The 24,860-nt window shown below is 36.9% G+C and overlaps 1 protein-coding gene and 1 long non-coding RNA gene across 8 annotated transcripts in view; one reads left to right on the top strand and one right to left on the bottom strand.

The window, feature by feature from the left end:
* The window catches only part of ARHGAP28 (Rho GTPase activating protein 28), a 178,347-nt gene that overhangs the window by 136,495 nt on the left and 16,992 nt on the right, over positions 1-24,860 (bottom strand). The gene's annotated exons all lie outside the window — the stretch shown is intronic.
* On the top strand, positions 4,191-15,855 carry LOC141573072 (uncharacterized). Its single transcript, XR_012498641.2, has 3 exons — positions 4,191-5,097; positions 9,462-9,650; positions 15,215-15,855. It is a non-coding gene; the product is annotated as an uncharacterized LOC141573072 (long non-coding RNA).

The following is a 24,860-nucleotide window of genomic DNA, read 5'->3' on the forward strand; positions in this document are numbered from 1 at the left end:
TGTCTTCGTATTACCCTTGATGTCCTGAATATCATCAACATGTCTTCCTTTGAATATTTCCTTTATTTTCAGGTAAAGAAAGAAGTCATTGGGGGCCAGATCAGGTGAGTAGGGAGGGTGTTCCAATACAGTTATTTGTTTACTAGCTAAAAACTCCTTCATAGCCAGTGCCTTGTAAACTGGTGCATTGTGATAATGCCATGAATTGTTGGCGAAAAGCTCAGGTCGTTTTATCTAACTTTTTCACGCAGCCGTTCAGCACTTCCAAATAGTAAACTTGGTTAACTGTTTGTCCAGTTGGTACAAATTCATACTGAATAATCCCTCTGATATCAAAAAAGGTTAGCAACATTGTTCTAACTCTTGATTTGGACTGACGGAACATTTTTGGTTGTGGAGAATTGGCTGACTTTGATTGTGCTCTTTGATGCTTAGTTTCAGGGTCGTATTGGTACACCCATGTTTCATCACTGTGATAACACAGCCCAAAACATCGCTTTACCTGTCTAAAAGGTCTTGGCAAACTTCAACTCTCCTTTTCTTTTGTTCATTGGTGAGCTCCTTTGAGACCACTTTTGCACACACCTTTCTCATGCCAAGATTTTCAGTAAAGATTTTCCTAACTGTTTCTCTATCAACGTTGACTTGGTCTGCTATGCTTCTCACAGTCAGCCGATGATTTTGACACACAATTCGACTAATTTTTGCAATGTTTTAATCAGTTCTGCTCGTTACTGGTTGCCCTGACCTCTCTTCATCAGTGACGTGTTCTCTCCCCTCAGAAAAACATTTAATCCATTTGTACACGGCCGTTTTCTTCATGGCGTTATCCCCATAAACTTGGATGAACATGTCCCTAATTTCACTTCCACTCCTGCTAAGTTTAACAAGAAATTTAATGCTTATTCGTTGTTCTAATTCAAGCTCAGATATTCTCGTGATGGCATACAAAAACATGCAATAACAATAATGAACACCACTCAGCAAGACACCAGCGCCACACATCAACAGGAACACAGCAGTGAGACACTGCTGTACCAAGATTATGAAACCTTACCAAGCTGTTTGTACAGTGCTGCCATGTAAGTGCACAGTGGTAAGTTCACAAACTTCACTGTCACACCTCGTATAAAGTCTTGTTATTATTTTCAATTTTACCCTTAGAAAAGTTTACACATTGCTATTGAAGTGAGTCAAATTCACTTTGTGACTAATGATAATCAGTATTAGCTTTACTTGTTTTCCTTATCAGTAGATAAGGCAATGGGTGATTATTTAGTAGATTATATAGTAAACTCTTCTTTGTATATATTCCGGAGAGCTACCTGAATACCCAAATTGACCAATATAAAAATGTTTTTCCAAGCTGATAACTGTCTTACAACTTATACTTCTCATCCTCATATCATAAATTAATTGCTTTTTCAAGTTTCACTCATTTTTTCTTTTTTGCTTAATGAAAAAGCTATTAAAATTATTAAGCCTCACTTTGTTCAATTAAAAAACATTTCATAGTGGGCTTGTTTGTATCATGTATATATAAATGAACACAGAATTTGACTCTCTAGTTCTTTCATTTTTTTTTAAGGAGAGCGCAGCTCACAGTGGCCCATGCGGGGATCGAACCAGCAACCTTGGTGCTACCAGAACCACACTCTAACCAACTGAGCTAACCAGCCACCCCCAAGTCTCTAGTTCTTTATCTAAAATATTTTCTGTCTAAGAACAACTTTTACTTCTTCTTTACCTTTATCCTCTGCACTCTCAGGCATAAAGGTTTCTGCATACTCAAAACACAGAGAAAAATATAAAGCCATGCTGACATTCAGATCCTGCCCCAAAGTTAGTCACCCTTAGCTAAGTCACTCCCCATTATCCATTCCTCAGCATACATGCCACACAGTGTACATGGGAGAGTCTCTGCAAAATGAAAACATACCTCATTTCATAGAACACTCAACAAACAGTAAAGCCAAAATAGGTTATATCCATAAAGGCCAATTTAGCTTTCTATACAATGGGTATTTTAAAAATAAAAATGGTAAAAGAGACTAATGTTACTGATCCTGTTGAATTTCAAGGTAAAGCCAGTCACCATTCCAACTATTTTTAGACATCAGCAGGATGTCTTATCTCAACATCAGGTTACTATACTTGCCCTGTCCTATGAGGCTAAGACCATACTGGTAAATGCAAAACAGCACGTATTTTATTTATAAAGTGACTTTCTTAAGAAATACCAAACTACTTGATTTCCATATATTCTTGCTCTCCCTATTTCTATTAAATGGCATTCATAGCTGCATAACTGATAACAAAGGCATTTTTTCAGTAAACTTTACATGGTGGGGGTGGAGATGGCAGGAGAGCAGAGACAGGCTGAGGAAGAAACTAGAAGGAGAGCATAGTAGACTCTCTACCAGCCTATGGCAGGCTTCTTTCTGTTTTAGGCTAGTGCTAACACACAGCAAACATTTCATTCAACAAAAGGTTTTGAGAACCTGCCAGGTACCAGGCCCTATGTTGGAGACAAGAGGTACAATGAGAAGCAAAGACACACATATTCTCAAAAGGCCCTTATCAAGATTTCTGTCTGAAGCGGAGACAAATCATATAACTACAATTACAAAATGGAGATAAATGCCCTGAGTGAAGGTTTCCCTGAGGAAAAGTTGCTTGAGCTGGGATTGGACAGATGAGTAGGATTCAGTTAGGTGCAGAGGGTGGTGAGGTCAGTGGCGAGAAGAATGTTACAGGCAGGACAATGAGGGCAAGAAGGTGTGGGGGGCATTTGGGCAGCTTGAAAAAAGGGCAGAAGCACAGACAGCACTGGAGAGGTGGATGTGGCCTTGCAGCTACATGAAGAATTTCAGTCCTCATCCTTAAACAATGGAAAGCCATTAAAGATCATTTTAATCAGAATTTTATTACTGCCTCCTCAAAGTTTAATATACTAAGAGAAAACATGGAAATCTTAATAAAAATAATTCCCACAGACTCTTCCAATATGGTATATGTATAACACAATCCCTTTTAATGTGCAGTAAAAATAACTTGACTCAATGTGAAGAGAAAACTTAGTCCCAATTTTCATTCATCAAATATATATTGAATACTTCACTATATGCCAGACACAATTCTTGGCATTTGATATGCATCAGAGAAAAACATGAAGAACTTTACCCTCATGAAGTTTAATCTAGTGACAGAGATAATAAAGACAATAAATAAGTAAATTATGTAGTGTTTAAGAAGATAATAAGTGTCATGAAAATGAGAAAAGATGAGTAGGGTTAAAGTGGATCAGATGGAGGAAGTGAGCAAGAGAGGAGGTACCTAGTTACCATATTAAACAAAGTTTTTAAGGACTGTTAGAAGATGAAATTTGTATAATTTTGATGGTTAATCAAACTTTGACAGTTTCTGCTGAAGTAAAAGAACTATTCTAGTGTAATTTATAAATACACTTCAAGTTCAATATCTGAGACAAAGAGTTGAAGGGAAATATTCGTCGTTGCTCAAAACTTACTGCTTCTGTATTTTCTGTCTTTTTGTTGTTCTTTTAACAACAAAATTTTGAATACTGACTGTTGATTTTATTGTACGTTCCATATAGCAGTAATTTTTCAATAGACAAAAGAAAACCAGCCTTACTAGTGTTAAAACTAGCTTCTTTTGGCGGAAAATGTTGACAGATTTTCATTCTCAAAAGTCTTTATGCCCGTAATGGTTAAAAACCCAAAAGATACTACGTAGTAACAGATACAGCAGGAGGAAGAAATGTAGGGTAAACATGTTATTGAAGTTACAGTACTTGCATAATTAGGGAAAATTATTATTAGCTACTACCCTTAATTACAAGAAAGTTTTAAAACATGTCAAGATCTCAACCCATCTCTTCCCTGGAATAAAAAAGTCTGGAAATGAAACTATAGCTTCCTTGACAACATAAATGGTCTCAAAATGATTACTGGGAACAAAAGACGCAAAATGATTGTCAGGAGGAAACATGCTCTGAATCCAGGATAGCAAATAGTTCTTGTTACAATAAGCTGTGAAAAGCCAGCTTTGACTATTAGTGATTATGTGCCAATGATTATTAACTCAACTGCATAACGAGGGCATTAAGTCACAGGTTGACTCTTGCTTTTATGCTGTACTTCTCCTAAAGCTTGATTTTATTGCCCGTTTTCAACAGCTCTTGGGCCTTCGTTATAAACAACAGTCTTTGGTAATTCTTCTACAGGAAGCAAACTAAGTGAAGCCTTTATTATTTAATCATATACTCAACAATGAAGAACAAATAATAAAATCAAGTGTGATTCTCCATTGATAAGTTAACAAGCTATTTGCTTTACATAGTAGGTTATGTCTTTTATTTTGATCATTAATTAGCAATAAATAAAATGATTTTTACTTTTCTCAAGTATTTCTTACATTAGGAAGCCAAACCACAGTCTAGACTTTAATAGGGAAACATGAATAATCAAGATGCTATGCAGGCTTAAAATAATGATAATAATAAACACTTTAGGCATTTACTATTAGGTTGGTGCAAAAGTAATTGCGGTTTAAAAGGTTAAAAATAATTGCAAAAACCGCAATAATTTTTGCTTAGTGTTCTATGTGCTTTAGTTTACATATACTAACTAATGTTACATATACTAACCACTCTATGAGACTGCACTATTACTACCATCATTTTATAGATAAAGAAATGGAGGCACAGAGGTTAAGTAACTTGCCCAGGATTACACAGCTAGGTTCTGATACTGTACAAACTGAAGAATAATTCCCCAGTGAACCAGTTACTACCTGTACTTTCACAGTGCAAGAATTTACATTTTCACAAGTCTTCTTCAGAAAATGACTTTTTTTCTCTTTTCTTTTATTTTGGGTCTCTGTGGGTATAATCAGCTGAATCAGGAAAAATACAGTACGAGGAAATGATACTACGGTTCTTCAGTGAGCTTTTCAGCAGCAGGTCAACTTTCCAGGATGAAAGCCTTTTCAACAACACAGTAGCACACTCCCCAGGCTACAAGTGCATTTGCAAACAGCAGAGTAACAGCACGTGAGAAGGTGTTATACTGAAAGGTGAGTAGAGCTGTGCAGGGCAGAAATGCCTGGCTTCCACTGACCCACAGGAAACAGAAATCAATTCAGCTCTAAACACAGAACTTAACTAACCCCACATGTTGGAATAAGAAAAGGATGATACATCTATTTACAGAACATTATCCTATAAACCTCTTCTGTAAGACAAAAAAAAAAAAAAAATCATACTTGCTCAAGTATTCTCTCTGAATCAAAAAACCTGCAAGGTAAATGTAATCACAGGGTGTTTCCACGACTCGTGGAAAGAAAAGGGGGAAAAACAAAATATTTACTGAGTACCCAGGTTGGATCAAACACTGTGGTATGTTGTTCCCATTTCATCTACAGTTGACCCTTGAACAACGCAGGGGTAAGAGGCATCAACCCCCCAAGCAGTTGAAAATCCGTGCGTAACTTTAACTTAACTACTAATAGCCTACTGTTGACCAAAGCCTTACCAATAACATAAACAATCGATTAACACATATTTTGTATGTTATACATACAATATACTGTATTCTTACAATAACGTAAGCCAGAGAAAAGGTTAATGAGAAAATCATAAGGAAAATACATTTACTGTTATTTATTGAAAAACATCCGTGTACAAGTGGACCCACCAAGTTCAAAGCCATGTTATTCAAGGGTCAATTATTATTAAATCTTGACAACATACCTATTACAGTGTTATTCCCCCCGTTTCTAAGGATTAGAAAAACTGAGGGTAAAAGAGGTTAGTTACGCCTGAGTAAATACCAGGGGAGGTCAGAGTCCCACCTAAGATCTGTCCGACTCCCAAGATCACACCACACCCACACAGTCCTGCATGACTCTCCCACCTCAGAGAGGAATCTTTGTAAGAGTTGGTCGACTTCCTGAGAGGCCAGAGTGTACATATGTATCGTGGTCAAGGGCTGAGCTCTGGGCTAAGACTCCTTAGGTTTGAAGCCTCGTGCTGCTGATGACTAACCCCATAAACTTGGGCAAGTTACTTGACCTTGCTGCGGCCTCAGTTTCCCTAGGAATGATTGATAGTACCTATATCACAGTAACGCTGTGAATATAAAAGGAGATAATGTATATAAGCCCTTAGGGTAATGCCTGGCATATAAGTGTACGATACGTGTTCTTATTTATATTATTATTAAGGAAACTCTGCTGTAACAAACTACTTGAAAACAAGTATTACACCTGAAGGCAAGTATTATAAGCCTATTATTTCCCTGTCGCTTCATATAATCCCTGATACAAAACAGATGTTCAATACATTTTAATAAACAGATGACTATGTAGACTAAAGGATTGTAAATAAAAGTTCTTAAAATGGTTTACTAGGCCCAATGTTATCTGACCTTCCATTACCTCTCCCACATCATCTACTACCCTCTTATTCTCTTATTTTCTTCACTCAAGTAACACGGGCCTTCCTGCTATCCCTCGAGACAACAGACACCCCTGGGCCTTTGTACCTGCTGTTCTCTCCAGTAGATTAGATCTAAGCTCAAATGTTCTTTTCTTGGTGAATCCTCCCTCCTACCCATTTTAAATTGCAACCACCCTTCATCCAGTTCTCTGGTACCCCTTATACCCGTGTCGGTTTTATTTTTCCCCACAGCATTTATCACAATACACTATATACTAACTAAAAGTTTAATTTATATATCTCACTTATATTCTACCCTCAAAATGTAAGCTTCCTGAGGGCAGAAATTACTGTTTTGTTTTGTACACCACTGTTTCCTCAGCACCAGGAAGACCTGATACTTAGTAGGTTCAATAAATATTTGTTAAGTGGTGGATGAATCTAAGCCATTAACTTATTAAAGGTCACTATTTCAATTTTGTGTGAGTCTGCATATAGAAATATATACATGGTATACGTGCTAGGAAAATAGTAAAAGAACTGATGTACAGATAATAGGCATGAGGTATTAGTAAAATATAAATATTTTCTCTAGAAAGCTACTAACTTGGCACGTAAGTTAAATTGGAATTTCAATTCCTGTATTGCATCGATATTCATGGAAAGTAGAAGTTATCTCTGTTTTATGGGAAATGAAGATATTAGCCTTTCTTTCACAAATACACATGGTAAGTAGATACTGTTAAGCTTTCTCTTTGCCTGAAACTTAGGCTGACTCTGCATTTCACCAAGTCTTTTTTTTTTTTTTTAAAACAGAAAAACTATGATACTCTTTGCTGTGGTTTCCTAATCCTAAATTCCTAATGAGAAGAATACAACATTTTCTGTGCCCAGACCAAGTCCTACCAAAATTCAATGTAGCAACAAACAAGATGTGACCCCCTCCCATATCCTCAGGAAATTAAAAAGATCTTATTTCTCTTTCCTAGATTGTTATTTGATTAATCTAGATATAAAAAGATTAAGATGATATAGATAATATTAATAAACTATGCTTTTTTGTAGCTTCTTTATAAATATAAAATAGACCTAAATATGCATGTCCTCTGTCACATGTTGCAGCATATATAAATACAGTAGGTTAGTCCATGCACTGATTACTTGCATCTGATATTATATATGTATAGAAAGTCCTCCCTAATCACTGGATTTTAAAGATAATGCTCAGTTTTTATTATTTCGCTTTCTTTTAAAAATTCCAAATCCTACTTAGTTTTCAAAACCCTATCCAAATGTTATTAACTCCGAGAAACCTTACCAGGTTCCTTCACTACTCAGAGTTAAATACTTACTATTGGGTGCAGTTAACACCTGTATTCTAGAAGACTTATTTACATATTGGTCTCCCTATGAGATGGTGAGCTGGAGAGCAAGAAATTCAACTCTGCGCCAGAGCCTAGCACAGTGCCTGGTACAAGTAAGTGTTCAATAAACGTTGAATTGAATTATGTCATGTAGATTCAAAATAAACATAGTTAAAATCATACCAAGTATAAAATGAAAATGAACTCTAGAGTTAGAAAACAGGTGTACTTGGACTATGGCTGTGTCCCTTTTTTGACAGTCATTTTTTATGACGATCCTTGTCACGCAGGGTGACAGGTGGGGTCTCAGCTCCCGCTCCCCTCATAAGAACACAGGACATGGTGAGGCCGGAAAGGAACACCCACGGAGCCATAGGTAGGGGACATAGGTAGGAGAATATACCACTATATTCTCGCTGGCGGCTGGGTTGGAGACACAGGAAGCAGGAGCCACACTGTTTGCAACCCTCACTGCTCCGTTTGCAGGCTCAGCCACCATCTTCTTGTTAGCCCACATTTTTGCTAGCATAGCCATAGCAGTTATATTAGTGGCCAATGGCTCACTGGTTACAGCTGACGGCCAAGTAGCCACAGCTGATGGCCATCCAATCACAGTTAATGGCCATTTACTATCCGAGTGAGCACCTTTCCACGTGAGGCCGAGAGCCTGGAAACTGTACTCCTGGCTCTGTCCCCACAATCCTATACTTACAAAAGTTTTATGATATGTGCCAAAATAATTGTCGGAAATAATGATTTTATTTCTAAGTGGAGCTACATTTGTTCAAGGGTTTGTCTCTCAGAACCCAGCCAAATGACCACTGCAAAACCTACAAACCTCTCCTGTCTCTCAGGTAGGAATGGTTACTGTCTCCTTTGTGTCTTTGGTCTTGAACATTTTTCCATCCGAGCCCCTGTCTCCTTCATCGCATGATTTGCTTTCCTGTTTATCTCTTCCACTAGACAGAAAACTCTTTGAGGGCAGACACTGTCTTGTTATTTTCACATCCCCGATATCTGGCACACACTAAGTACTTAATCAATATTCACCAAAAAATTAAACAAATTAAAGGCTTCTCTAAGTTTAAATTACAATTCTGAACTAACCTGGCCCAGCTCTCACTGCGGTCCTGGAATCCGGACATGGGCCAGTGTGCCAGTGTTAATGAACCCTGGGTTGTAGGAAGTACCTGTGAAATTCTAGAAAATGTGCCAACTTGCATTTTTGTCTTCCAACGTCAAACAATTCAATAATTGAGCTATTTGCCCTTTATTTCAATGAAATTATTCAGGCTTACTCTTTCATTCTATGAGGACTCGTTCCATGTACAAATTAAATTGTGTAGAGTTAGATTTTATCATCCATTTCTTAAATTTCTGAAGAAAAAACTGTCTTTATTGTAAGTTTAGATGAAGCAACATAGCCAAGGAAGGGCCAAGCATATGTAGGGATATATATTGGTTATATAATATTTCTTAACAATTACTTGTCTGCTTTAATAAGTTCCTTCTCTGACCCCAAGTAAAAGAGGGAGAGGCTAAGAGATACCATGCTCACTTGAGCCCTGTCAGTCGCACTTCTGCTCTTTCATCATCTCTACTTCAAGAGCACTGCTGCTGTTCTTCCCCATCTGCAGGCCAGGCAGGATGCTTATGGCAGTTCATGCGCCTCAGCATCAGAGCCAGGAGCATCAACAAATACTTACGGGCCACACACTGTGCTGGACACTGGCTGCTGGACAGGCAGAAAAAATCCAGACTTTGTGCTCTTGGAGAAGAAAATAAAACAAGTATTTGCAATAACATTGGATGAATGCTACAATAAGGTAAGTAAAGTTACTTTGGAGTCAAAAGTCTAATACTTACGTAAGAACATTCTACCTTGACAAATAAGACCTGAGGAAAAAGACTGGGTCATTTGTACACAGTCACATTGGTTGGCAACCTCCTTTTGCCCTAGTTTTCTGTTCAGTAAATGCAGGAGGATAAAACTACCTCCCCCTCATAAAGTTATTTTGAGAATTAAATGGATGATACAGGCAAAACACTGTGAATGGTGCCTGACCCATAGTGAAGTCAATGTATCTTTGATGTGGTTGTGCCATACAAAAAAGTACCTGGTCTAGCCAACAGAGTATCCTAAACGAGGTGACTTCTAAGCTTAGTCCTGAAGAACAGGATGAATTAATTCATCATGGATAGATTAATTGCTAGGGCTGCCTCAGCAATGTACCACAGGCTGAGTGGCTTATACACAGAAATTGATTTCCTCACAGTTCTGGATGTTAGAAGTCCGAGATCAAGGTGTCAACAGAGTTGGTTTCCTTTTGAGGCCTCTCTCCTTGGCTTAAAGATCGCTGTCTTCTCACTCTTGTGTTCACATGGTCTTACTTCTGCGCTAGTACATGACCCAACTTCCTCTTCTTATAAGATCAATCAGACTGGATTAGGGCCCACCCTCAGGACCCCATTTTAAATCAGTTACCTCTTTAAGGGCCCTATCTCCAAATAGAGTCACATTCTGAGGTACTGGGTGTTAGGACTTCAACATATGAATTTTTAGGGAACACAATTAAGTCCATAACAGTGGGGAAGGGAGAGAGGGGCACCGAAAAGAGGTCTATTTCTAACAGAAGGCATAACATGTGTGAATTGAAAAAGGATGGTGCAGTGTGATAAAGAGTAACTAAATGAAATTAAACCCTTTTGCAGTATAGATTGTAGATAAAAAATAACAAGAGTTGAACCTAGAGGCAATTCAGGCCTTTTAAGGCCTTATTAGAGAGTTTAAATATTAAGCAATTAGAGTTTATCCTAAGGGAAATAACAAACCATTATTGCATTTTAAGCAGGGCATACATGGGACATGATTGAACTTCATTTCAGAAAAATTACTTTCCCTCAGAAGTTGTTTGGGTTTTTTTGTTTTTGCTTTTATTTTTAAGCAGAGTGAGCACCTGGGTGGCATTTGAAGTTAAGAGAAATGAGAAAAGCTGATGTCTTGAATCATGCCATGGGGTTAAAAGAAACTGATGTACTCTGAAAAGCTAGTCAATGGACTTGGTGATTGATGGGGGCGGTGGGGTGGGGGGGTGGGGCTGAGCAGGAGGGAAGAGGAGAATGAGTTCCATGTTATCAGCAAATAGGTTGATAATAGTGAAGGAAGAGAAAGTCAAAATGGACCTCTTGAATTTGAGAAACCTATGGGACTGACAGTAGAAGTAGACCACTGGTTATTGACAGTACCTACTGCTTATTAAATCCTTACTATATACCACTCACTGTGCCAAGAACTCTATACATATTATCACACATCTTTATACAGATGAAGAAGCTGAGCCTTCATGAGATAATATTATATAACTTGGCCATGGCCCCATATTCCTTCCACAATGTAACTGCCCCACTCCCACCCTAGAGGCACCACTATCTTCAGCTCTGATACCGTAGATTAGTTTTGCCTATTTTTGTATGGTATATGAATGAAACTGTACAGTGTATGCACTCTTTTGTGTATGTCTACACGCATTTTAAAGTCTGAAATTTAACTTGTGGTAAATAGTTTGTTTTAGACATAGAGACATAAGTATAATCTCACGAATTCATTTTCCTGTATTCTAAAGACCACTGATATGAATAAATAGTACCTACACATTTTGTATTCTGAATTACACCCAGCTAAAATCAGTAATGTAAAATGAATCCAGGGAAGGACAAGGCCCATTTCAATGTTGTATCCTTTTGAAGAGATTGAGTCCCAGACTACTGTAACAAATCCCTTCATATGAATTAAAGATTAGAATGTAAAGTAATAGTAATGGTGAGAGAGGTCTTAAAGGGAAAGTACTATTACAGTAGCTTAAAGTAAACTGAGATAAGCTTTAGACGATAAATTTCAAATCAACTCTAATTACTGCTTTATCAAATTAATCCCTTTTTTAGTTATGAAGCTTTTATATTACTAACGAACTGCAAGTGACTTCAGAAAATGGTTTGAATGTGTTGTAAAATCAATAGAAACATCAGTAGAAAATAAGCTTTTTACTAGTTTTAAAAGTCTTTTATGAAACAATTTCATAGAAGTTGTATATTTAACTTTAATATTTTACTGTATGTTTATTATAGTATATAATTGTATATTGTATTTGCTGTATTCTGAGTTTGTTTCTCACCTGGACTTAAGAATTTCTTGGTGGGGTGGGGATTATAGTCTTATTTTTATAAGAGGATCTTGGCCCTGATAGTTCTCCAATGAATTATACTACTTTTGCTTTCAATCACAGTATGAAATTTTTTTTAACTTGGAATATAAAACAATCATATTTGCAAACTTATAGCCATCAAATTTTTAAAGCTGCCCATTGTTTGTAAAGGGGAAAAAAACTTATCTATTCACTGCAGTTTTCCAAAACAGGTAGTTTGGTTGGTTGGTTGGTTGGTTGGTTGGTTGGTTGGTTGGTTGGTTGGTTGGTTTGAACTTACTTAGATATGCATCATTAGGATACATTTTGATTATATTTTGATGTCCCTCTTCTAGAAAAGAGCCAACAATTAGCATAGCCCTCTTGTTGAACCAAACAAGGTTCTAATTACAATCTTAAGGAACCCCCCTTTAAGAAAAGAATCAACCACCTGTGACCAAAAATTTGACTGCAGGACACTATTCAAACGCTGGACACAGCCTTTAAACACTGTAGGAAGCAGAAACTCCTGGGTGAAATTTAAAGTCAGATTATTTTTTAGCAGGGAACTCTGCAGCTGGGTGTGGGAGCCTACTTTCTCTATTATATCGTTAATATTTTTCCAGGTAAGATAGGATTCTGTGAGACTGCTCAAATTTTAGCTACTTATTACTTTTCTTTCCTACTCTTACAATTTCCATATTTATTTCCTGTCATACGTGACTTGTAGATTTCAATTCCTTCACTCATTTAAGACTGATGTTTCCTAAGCATCTCTGGCTTATTTAAAATTCTTACACATGTTAGTTACAGAGCTCAAGCTAGAAATATATATATATATATATTTTAATTAACCATGCTTTATGCAGGATAATTGGGTAAAAATTAGTAATCTTTTAATAATAAATGAGAGAATCACAGAAAGGAAGAGAGTTATTGCAACTTCATATATAGTACAGAAAAGTTATAAAATAATAAAGACCATACCCAAACTGAGGCTTTTAATAATCACTGATAAGATGTTCTAAATGAGAACTAGGATTTTCTTATTGGTTTCTAAACTTTACTTTTTGAAAAATCTGATTTGTTCCAAATTAGTCTACCAACTCTTTAATAAAACTTTCTGAAACTTCAGTAATTGTGTCTAAAAGGATTAGAGTAAGAACTAAATCCTCATCTACGAGGATATCTGAATTTGCCTGCTTTCAAATTCTATATAAGACATCAATGGTGAAATGAAGATTAGAAGAAAACAGAGTAACCATTTAAAAGGAAAAGCTTACTCCATGCTTGCTAAAAATTAATTTTTAATTGATTTTAACAAGTATTTTATTCAAATACATCATACAGAGTCACATGTGCAAATTAGCACGATTAAGAAAACCTCATTAATAAAAACAAGTTCCATATTATTTTAGAACAAATCTAAAGCAGTCCTATGTCCTTTCCTGACTCTTACTGACTATGAAGAAATCATTTCCTATTTTGTCTTTGATCTTCTGTGATTAAAAACTACCTCTAATTTATCTAAGGTAATAAGTGGACAGATATAGAGTAAAAAAATTCACAAGTACCATAAAACCTCATTATCAGGTCTGGCTACTTACAAATCTTTAACTAGACCAACTAACTAGAAGGAAAATTGGACAATTTGCATTTTCCTTCCTTTCTGTTGCAGTATGCAAAGGCAAGTGAGCAACAGACTCTAGAGCAGAATCTATGCCATAAACCAAAGAAAAGAAAGAGCAATCTTATTTACACTTATGGATTTTAAGCTCCCACCCCTTTATATCTGATGTAATTATAGTATGTTTGTCACAGGAATTCCTTACTTTGAATCTTCTAAATAATATTTCTAGCAAACCTACAATTCCATGCAGTGACATATACAAAGAAGAGTTCTTAAGCTTCAGATTTTTTTTCCAATAAACTTGGGAAACAGCTCTTTAACACAGCACAAAGAAAGGATTCTCAGGCACTTGGAAAATGGCCCTCAAAGTCAAAAATTTATAGCTCCACATTGAACTGCAGAGGCTAATCTTGGGGAAACCACCCTCTAAGCCTCTTGACTTGACAGGTAATCCAAGGGGCAGAGCTCATAATTCTTCTGGACGTGGTATAGTGTGGGAGCTTGAGGTCTAGTCCTGCTTGTGTGGGGTCAACAACTCTGTGTTCAATGCTCTGTTCTGCTGAACTCTGGAAAGACCCCTGACACCAATTTTGAAAGAATTTACCAGAGGTGCTAAAAACATTGGATATTCAGTCTGTGCCTGTGTCTCTGATATCATAGGTCCCATTATCTCCGGAATGATGGAGAGAAGGACGTAGATCACAAACTTTTGGAAAATTCCACATACCCTTGTCATTGCTTAATTCTTAATTCAATAGGATAGGTAGGTGGAAAATTGTCCACCACTTAAATATTCCTTTACCAAACCTGTATAAATTTTATTTTTCTGGGGTGGTAACATCATAATAATTATAAATCCAAGCTTTGTATTAATCATGTATCCTTATAATTCCTAATATACTCTTCCAAGTATGTAATGCTAGCCAAGTTTCTATTGTCATTTTTCTCTGCCTCTGACCCCTCTCTGTAGAGACATTTCACTTCCCTAGGTTTTACTCCACTTGTTTCCCTTCCTGTCTTTCAATCTTGCTCTGCCTCACTCCAATTCTCCCCTATATATCTCTACAGGATATTTAACAGGGCTTTCACCTGTTTCCCAAACTTCACCATGTTAAAAAATGGCTTATTCCACTAGTCAATTTCCATGTTTCCAAATATACTACCATTTCCCATTTGTGTTAACTATTAAACAGGCCATATTTTCTGCAAAGGGCCAAAAAGCATATGTTATGCTAGGTATTTCTATGAGAGTTGTTTTCATTACTTATCTTAGGTTTCACCACTTTAAGGTGGTGTTGAAGCAGAAGGAGCGGGATAGAAAGGAGGGCAGGAAACGCCAATTCAAACGACTATGCAAAAAAGGAATGGTGTTTCATAAAAATATAAGAAGAAAAATACAGAAGTCCCCCTTTATTTACAATGTCACTTTCTGCAGTTTCAGTTACCCAGTCAACCATGGTCCAAAAATACTAAATGGAAAATTCCAGAAACAAATAATTTTTACACAAGTTTCATGTTACTCTGAGCAGCGTGATGAAACCTCTCATCATCCTAATTTATAAATTCAACTTTCTCATAGGCATGTACAAGGTGTGATCAAACATACAGTGAATGCTGCTGCTGCTGAGTGTCATCCAATGGTACGGCAGGGATCTTCAATATGGGAAGCAGTACATCAAAACTCAGTAACAGTGTGTGACAAGTTTCAACTTGTTCAGTGCAGTCAGTTGGGTGTGAGCTACAGTTGAGAGAAGGTGTATTTTAAAGTGTGCCATAAATTATGGATCACAAACAATGCACTAACATGAAATGGGCAAATGGTTTCATTCTCCAACATGACAACACTTCGTGTCACACATCACTTCTGGTTTACAGCAATTTCTGTCAAGTAAAAACATTATAGTATGTCGTCATCCACCTTATTCACCAGATCTTGCATTGTGCGACTTCTGGCTCTTGCCCAAAGTCAAAATGATTCAGGACATGGAGGCAGCCACAACAGCGCCACTAAAGAGACTCACAAAATAGGACTTCCAGAACTGCTTCAGAAAGTGGCAAGAATGATGAGATAAGCACGTTTGAAGCAAGGGGGAGTATTTTGAGGGGGATTAACAGCAATGTATCTTTTACTGTAATAAATTTTTTAATTTAAATATTCACTGTATATTTTTTTTAATCATACCTAGTCATATGTATAGGAAAAAACATAGTATATGTAGGGTTCAGTACTATCTGAGGTTTCAAGCATCCCCTGGAGGTCTTGGAATGTATCAACCGTGGATAAGAGGGATTACTATAGTCAATTCTTACACTGGTGAATTGATCTCACTATGTGGCAGTTGTTCTAAAGTCTTTACTTACACTGATGTTTTTAATTCTCACAATAAGTCTACGAGATAGATACTACTATTATTTCCTGTGAGGAAGCTGAGCCACTTAGAGACTAAATAACTTGCCCAAGGTCCCACAGTTAATAGAAGAGCCAGGATTCCATTTCCAGCACTCTGATTCCAGAAATCTTGCCCTCAACATAGATTTGCTTCTTCCAAAATTAAGACTTGATTATTTCAATATTGGTGAAGCTGAATATAGAACTAGCAGTGACTTATGACCAAATGCTTCAATTCTTTTGTGATTTACATATTAACCATAATAGTTGAGATATATACTAATTTAATTGATATTTTTGACGTTTGCTGATAATACAAAGAAACCGCTCAAATGTTGTCCAGGAATGATAGTCATTTTAGAAAACATGAAATACATTTTATGGTATTTGGATTCAGGCATAGAGTGACCATTTCTAGTTTGATTTTAAAACAAATCCCAGTTTATACCAGCTGTCCAGACATGATGGTTACTAGCACCTACTTTCACTTTCGAAAGTGTCCCAACTTACAATAAAATAGTCATTTTACTTACACACAATGAGTGTAACTGGCAGAAGTCAAGTGACATTAAATTCGGATCTGATCTCTTTAATATATTAGCTTTCGTATTAATAACATTCTTTATAGCAGCTCCAGAAGCCACTGCACTATGCCAACAACTGCCAATGGCTTTCTTTGTCTGGCATTTATTCTGTTACCTTTATGTGTATTTTTTTTGTGTTGTGTGGTTCCATCCCCAAGCTTCCTATTTAACAAAAATCTTTCACTTAGTTTTTTCTGCCCATAAAATTTATTAAGATTCCTGATTAACTCTAAAACTTGTAAAAGACCAAAAAAATCAATATAAAGCAAATACTCTCCTCCTTTCTACCTCAAAAAATATGTGATAATAAAATTTCTTAATTGTCACCCCAATAAATTAAAAAAAAATTTCCGTGCACCTAAACCTACATAAAATTATCTCTATAAATGCTAGTTTATAATCTTATATGATCATAAATAGGAGAGTTCTATTGATTTTTTTCTTTTCAAATGTTTTACAGGAGGATTTGATACATCACCATGTGAATTTTAAATGATCTTTTATTCATCTTCTTACAATAAATATGTGCATAAAGGCTGACAAGGGCTGCATTTGGTTTTAATAATTATCATTTTTCTTTTCCTCATCCTAAAATCAGTTGTTTTTACCATCACAAGCTCAGTAGTGCCTTTTCCCATTTCTCTTTTTTCTGCCTCTTTCTACCTTCAAACATTTCATTTCACTCTAGTCCTTTTGTCAAATCACTGCCTCTCCTCCTCCAATACTTTCTAATCTATAATAACCAACCTAGTGACATGTCTATCTTTAAGGATTCCATTATCGCTTTTTGGAAACAAGCCACTATTCAATTTCATTCTCTTACATGATGCTTCCCATACAGCCTGCAGCTCAGCAATTGCCTTCCTAGACCTATACTTTCTCTCTATCACTTTATAATTCGTCTGAAAAATTACTTTTGGTTCCCTTACACAAACTCCCTGCCCTCCTTGCCCTTGGGGCAAATTCATCTATCAAATATCACCTATCAGGTGGATAGTCTGCTTGGGAAACTTGGCTGGCAAATTAACCTGCCCAGCCCCTGGGCTTCATTCACCATATTGCTTATGAAGATCATTGGGAAACTGACCTGCCAAAGGAGGGAGGACATGTGTGTCCTCCCTCTGTGGAGGAGCAGCTCATGTATGCCCTGAAGCATCGGGTTCATTACTTTACCCTTCGCTCAGTCCACTTAGGTATAGCTGTTAGAGGGTACAGTCAATCACTAGTTCTAGCTGCTCCATGCTAGTGGTAAATCAGTATGAAGAAGAAACTGCCCACTGTGTCCTGCTTAGTGATTTGAAAGTTTTGACAATGTTCTCTCTTTCTAAGCCAGCGTGGGTTTTTAAGATCTTAGTGTTTAAACTATCATGATTATGATGCCCAGTACAGAATTGTGTTCATCTTTAATTTCCCTGAAATTTCCTTTCTCCTACCATGATTTAGCACCACTTAAATGGTCTCAGTTATCCAAAGACAAGTTTAACCTCACTGTGATAATGACATATCATTAAAGGGTTCCCTGTAAAAGTAGCTTGGATGTGTGGTACCTTTTGAGAGAAACCGCAATAAGTTCTGAAGATCACACTTAATGAAAAGAAGTGGATATTTCACTAAAGAAGTAAGAAAAGTATAGCTTCAGAGTCACATGACCAAAAATAAATTATATACCATGTTTCCCCGAAAATAAGACCTAACTGGACAATCAGCTCTAATGCATCTTTTGGAGCAAAAATTAATATAAGACCCAGTATATATTATATTATATTATATTATATTATATTATATTATATTATACCCGGTCCCGGGTCTTATATTAATTTTTGCTTCAAAAGACGCATTAGAGCTGATTGTCTGGCTAGGTCTTATTTTCGGGGAAACAGGGTATTCTATTCTATAATAATGTTTTAAACAGTCATTTCTTCCTAATTACCTGTTACCTTGTTCCATCATGAAAATGGTCTTACTTAAGATAAGAAGAAATCAGGAAAAAGGATGTAATTACTGCAAACAAAGAATTAATTGTATCATATATTTTAGAGCTATTGATGTGATACTTAAGAAAAGCACATATTCACTTAATGTGGACAAGAATTTGACCAAATCTTAATCACGAAAAGTGAATATGGTTCTGTGTGTCAGCTTTACAATTAAGACTCCTATAAGAATTTCACCAACCTCTTTGATTTTTATGGGCAGAGATCATACTTAATAAGACAAAAATCGGTATGCTTAGGGCGAAATGTTTCAAGATGAAACTACTAGTGATTTAGAAATATGCAATAGCCATGACTCCGGGAAGACCATCAGAAGTTAAACTTAAAAACAGAAACAAAATAAGATGCCTTAACTCATTCAATCCCATTTCTCCAAATATCATCCTTTCATTTAATTTAGAAAACAATAATTTTTAGAAGTCAATAGCAAACCAAACTTCATGAGATTTTATATGTTATGTCCTTCCAACTATGGTCTGCAGCTATAGAATAAGCTGAAATTTTACTATATGATATAGAGTAAATCATAAGATTGCATTAACCCTATGAATCACAAATACAGATAGGGGAGAGAGAAGAAAAAATTATAGTTGATCTCAGTTTGGTCTCACTGAAAATATAATACTTGTTCTTATTCTCATTTTGCATTAAATAAAATAGAAATATCTAAATTTTTTAAAGGCTAATTTGAAGGAATTTATTAGCCTTCAAACACAAATTATGAGGAACAGTGGCTCTTATGTCAAATTATTATTTTTACTTTAAGCTTTTAAAATTGCAATATTGCTATTTTGAAATTTCAATATTGCAATACTGAAAGCAAGGAGAAATATTTAATAGTCTCTTTCAAAGACTCAAAACCATTTCAAACAGTGTACCTAGATATTATAAATCCCTTATTTCTCTGTCCCTCCCAAATTACAGCCTAGTCTTAGAATCACTTGACTAAATGACACTTCTATAAGACACAAAAGCTACTGATTTATTAGGAAATGGCTTGAAGCTCTATTTTCACCTCATCTGTTACTCCTATGTATATTGTTTACAGCAACAACAGAAAAATCATCATCAATCAGTGGGTCAAAGACAAAAGCAAATAGAATGATTACGAGCATACAAGGAAAAAAAAATATCTTGGTTCGATGACACTGAGCATTGCTTAGGAGCCTAACCTCCGCATTCTTGAATTGTCACCAAGAGATGATAAAGAAGTGCTGAAAGGAACAAGGGATCTCATTGTTACCTGTCTATGCTCCTTAGCTGAGAGGAGGCAAAACCTGTTGTACATCACACAGCAATCCCAGGCTAAGAATTAACAACCCTGCACTCAATGAGAAGCTTCCAGAGCCCATTTCTTGGAAGTCCTTTCTGTTTAGACATGGTCCTCTTTGTGCAGTGGCTGAAGTGGATTGAGCAATTGGTTTTGCTGAGCCTGGAACCTTTGTTATACTGTATGAGGTCTGTGTTAACTAAAGACACAAATATCCTCAAATGAAGACAAGTTTGTGAGAGACCAAGAGACCGAGTTAATAAGAGAGGATGCAGAGAAAGCGCATAAGGAAATTTTAAAATTAAACATTAGTCCTTGATTGACTTGTGACACTGGTGATGCAATCAGAATAGGTAGGAGGGTCTGTTCTACTTCACTGTTTGAATTTGGGTCTGAAGACCCAATAATTTACGATAATGCTCACATTCTTTTAAAACAATTCCAGAAACTGTGGTTGTTTAACTCACTAGGAGAAAGAACTCCATTTGGCCCCACTCATGTTTTCCTTCCAAGAATAGTAATGAGGATTAATAAAAAGCATGGCTGAATAGAAATCTTATTAGTCTACCAAGGGTGAACAGGCATTGGCCAATCTGTAAAGGGAGCTAAAATTAAATTCTTAATATAATTTAATGTCAATTAAATGCATATAGTAAAGAATGACCACCCTGAAAATTAATCTATTTAATAGTTAAAATATAATCAAATTGGTCTGTTTTACAAATGTAGCTCTGCTTCCTTTCTAATTAAGCACCATCTTATGAAGTTCAATTTCCCAGATGCCTGGAATTTTTTTAAAGTTTTGTAGGCATGTCTTCAAAATAGAAGGGACTTTGCTTCTTATAATAGGAAAATTGCCTTCTTGTCTTAGCAATTGCCAATTAACTTCACGACCCTAGAGAATTTCAAGGACAGGAAATCAAACTAAAATCAGGAAGGAAAATTAAATAGCAAACATGGTTTACAGAGTTACAGAAAGGTAGTACTATAGCATTTTGTAATCTATAATGCTGCTGCCGCTGCTCTTACTGGATCTGGCAGTGGCATCTGGGGATGGAACACCCAGTAGATACGCCAGACACCCCACAGAGTATGTGTGTGCCCACAAGTTGGATGATATTTCTTCTTGTTGAATCAGTTGGCATAGCTCACTTGGCTTTTCTATGCTCTAGCCCCAACAATCTCAATTTCTATGTATATTCCTCATGGCCATCATTTTCCAGTCTTTAAAATTACAGTCTCTGATAGCCTATGAATCATCCTGAGTTTGAACCCTAAATTAGATGCTACACTTTAACAGGAGACATATTATCTCCAAGAAGAGGGATTGCCTCACAATGAGGTCATGGAAACTCTAGTTATACAGTTTGAAAAACAAAAGCATTTCCTTTCTCTTTCACCTCCCAGTGATTTTTTTTTTTTTTTCTTTACAAGAGATAAAATCTGACAAAGTGAAATATAAGCAACTGACCGTGTGGAACCTGACCCTGATTAGCATTTCCCTGTGTTTCTTTAGTGTTTCTTTTTCTATTTCTTATTGTAAGAAACTGTCTTTTGTGATACATTTTAAACAGAATCAGATTTAGAAAAGAAAATTTGTTTTTCAATTTTGGAAAAGAGAATTCATGCATTCTTCCCTCCTTTTCATGCCATAAACATTTATTGAGCATGTTACTGGGCACTGAGATCATAAAGATAAATCATGGCTTCTGCTCTTAGGGAGCTGTAGTCCAGTGTAGGGGCAGGAGGCAGCTACAGAATAACATCATAGTTATCATTGGCCCAGGGTTCATTGGGATCTCAAAGGAGATAAACTTGAGCCAGACTGGAAAAGAGGAAAAGGTATTAGGGAAGGCTTTCTAGGCAATGTAAGCTGTGATCCAATCCCCAAGGACAACAGGACTTAATAAGGTGAAGACTTAAGGGGGGCGGGGGGTGGGGGGTGGGAGATGAAAAAAAATAAATAAATAAGGTGGAGACTGGCTCTTCAGGCAAGGGAAGTAGGATGTGTAGAAAGGGGGCAGAATGTGGTGGTTAAGAAGGATAGGCTCTGTATGTTACGTATATTTTACCATATTTTTTTATTAAAGGAAGCAGCAGTATGGGTTTTGAAGCGAGGCTATTGTATTGCACTTGGGCAAATTACTTACCCTCTGTGTTTCCAAAAATGTAAAGTGAGAAGCAGTACCTACCTCCTAGGAGTAAAACCCTGGGGGCTTTAACATTCACAATGCACTTGGACTCCTGCTGGCTTTAGAGGAAGCACTAAATAAATGTCAGCGTTTATTATTGTGTATACAGACCCAGAGATGAGTGAGGGCAGGGTATCTTCAAGGGCATGGTGAGTTTAAGTTCCCTTCTCCAAAAGGAAAAGTCGAGGAGACATAAGAAGGAACACAGAAAAAGAGAACTGAATAAGATGATGGATGTTAACTAAACTTATTTCAGCAATTATTTCACATTATATCTAAGTCAAATCATTTTGCTGTATACCTTAAAGTTATATAGTATAGGTCAATTATATCTCAAAAAACTGGAAAAGATAGAACGATAGGTAGGTACGTAAGGAGGGAGGGAGGGAGATAGACAGAGATAGAGACAGAGAGAGAAAGAGAGAGAGAGAGAGAGAGAGAGAGAGAGAGAGAGAGATAGCATTTTGAAGATATCACTTTTACCTTCCTGAGGTCCTCACTGAACTTTGAATGTACGAAGCGTATATCCTTGAGAATATATCTTTCTTGAGAATATACTACTTGAGAATAACATGTCAATGCAAAATAATTATGTCGTCTAAAGTTAAAACACTCCTTTTCAGAGGGCAGACTGATCATACTGCTCTAAATATGCCTTCTACTTCAAGGCCTGAGAAGGAGTGCAGTCTGAACTCTACGGATGCCAAACATCCCCAGGAAACCCATGTTTGGTTACATAACACCATTTGACAGTCTGTGGATAGAGAAATGTTATGTTATGTTGCCACATGTTACAATGACAAGACAACGATATGAGAAGATATAATAAGTCTTTCCCATTAAAAAAATAATATAGGGGCGGACAGGTGGCTCAGTTGGTTTGAGCGCGATCTCTGGGCAACAGGGCTGCTGGTTCGATTCCCACATGGGCCAGTAAGCTGCAACTCTGCAACTAGAACAAAGTCAATAAGCTGCCGCTCAGCTCCCGGGTGGCCAGATGGCTCAGTTGGTTGGTGCGCAGGTTTTCAACCACAAGGTTGCCAGTTCGACTCCCACAAGGGATGGTGGGTTGCCCCCTCTGCAGCTAACAACAGCAACTGGACCTGGAGCTGAGCTGCGCCCTCCACAACTAAGATTAAAAGGACAACTTGACTTGGAAAAAGTACCGGAAGTACACACTTTTCCCCAATAAAGTCCTGTTCCCCTTCCCCAATAAAATCTTAATAATATAGAAATGTTAGAACATTAGAAGCTTGAGTTGCTTAATGTCTAAAGTGAAGAATAAGATAATGAAAAAATAAGGCTAGATGTTTTCTAGGGACCCAAGGGACCTTGAATATCCTATGAACTGATTGATAAACAGGCTGTATGGGATCAAGGCAGGATACAAATCCCTGGGGAAGGAGAAATAGCTGTCTAGTCTAGAAAACTTGTCAGACAATGCTACCAGGAATGTTTGCAGGAGACAGTCCAATAATACTTGTTTGGCTTTTATTTCTAACTTTCCTATAAAGATATGCCACTAATTTGTTACCCGTGACTTTAGCTAACCTTTCTTAAATCTCTGTTTTCAGTGCACTGTAGCCTAGTGAGTGGATAATGTACAAATGGATCGGGTCAGTTTGCTCAGACTGACTTTTAGTGTACACATTTTTGCCTCATATTGTTATGATAATATTGATCAGAGATGTGCTAGAAGCTTTAACCTTAATCTCAGAAATGCCTCATTTGCATCAACAAACATTTTTCTCTTTGCCCTAGCACACAATACTAGAGACTAGTGGTGTCATGTGCATATCACACACCTGCATGGGGATCTAAGGAAAGTACTAGAAACACCATGCAGAATCCCAGTAAGGAAATGGGCCATGGACTATGGGTGTCAGGGGAAAAGAAAAAAAGGGGGGCGGGGGGATTAATTTCCCTTATCTTCCTATTAGACAACAATTATACAATTCCCACCCCTCATCTGTGAAATACTGGAATGCTTCTGCTTCCTCTACACCTTCCTTGAGAAGTGGCTAAAACTCAGTACCTTCTTGCACCTTAATCTTGTTCAATGTTGCTTGCCAACATTTTTCACTTCTGAGAACAGAAATGTCCTATTCATACAGATATTATCTTGTGAGCTCAGGGCTTTGCCAGACTCTGCCCTGTCAGCTTTCTCACATCAGCCAGAAATGCCCAAGCCACAGATGTAGCCCATTATGGCAAAGCCACGTCGAAGTGTCCTGACTACAGGGACAAAACACAGAATGGCAGCCTCTCATACAGCAGGCATTCTAACAGCCTGTCCCTAAGTTAGCCATGTGGTATTTTTATACTGAATTTGTCCCACAATTGTTCAAAGCTAATCTCTAGGTACTAGGGAAACAGTCAATACTCTAAGAGTTTTCTCCAGGTACATAATATGGTCAGGATAGCTATAAATGTAAAGATACGCTGAATGGAAAAAAATAAAGGAAGAAAAAGAAATTTTAAATACGAATTTGACAAAATCCTCTTAACCTGTAGTCCATGAATCACCTGAAAATGCATGCAAATTTGTATAACATATACTGGGGGGGGGGGGGGATGTCAAAAAAATGTATACAAGTAGTCACTTTGGTCAACGTTACTCAAGCAGTAGTTCACCATAATCAGAAGTGTCTGGACGCTGATGGTAACCACTTTGAGCACCTCTTGTAATTGCAGAAGTCAAACGTGACTTGTATTCATCTTTTGTTATCGGTATATATTGAGTATTATAATTAATACAGTTTTTTCCTTTCTTAAAGGGTGTATACATTTTTTTGC

The sequence above is a fragment of the Rhinolophus sinicus genome, chromosome 4, assembly GCF_057876585.1.
Source record: "Rhinolophus sinicus isolate RSI-liver-muscle chromosome 4, RSI-T2T, whole genome shotgun sequence".
NCBI classification, from domain to species: domain Eukaryota; kingdom Metazoa; phylum Chordata; class Mammalia; order Chiroptera; family Rhinolophidae; genus Rhinolophus; species Rhinolophus sinicus.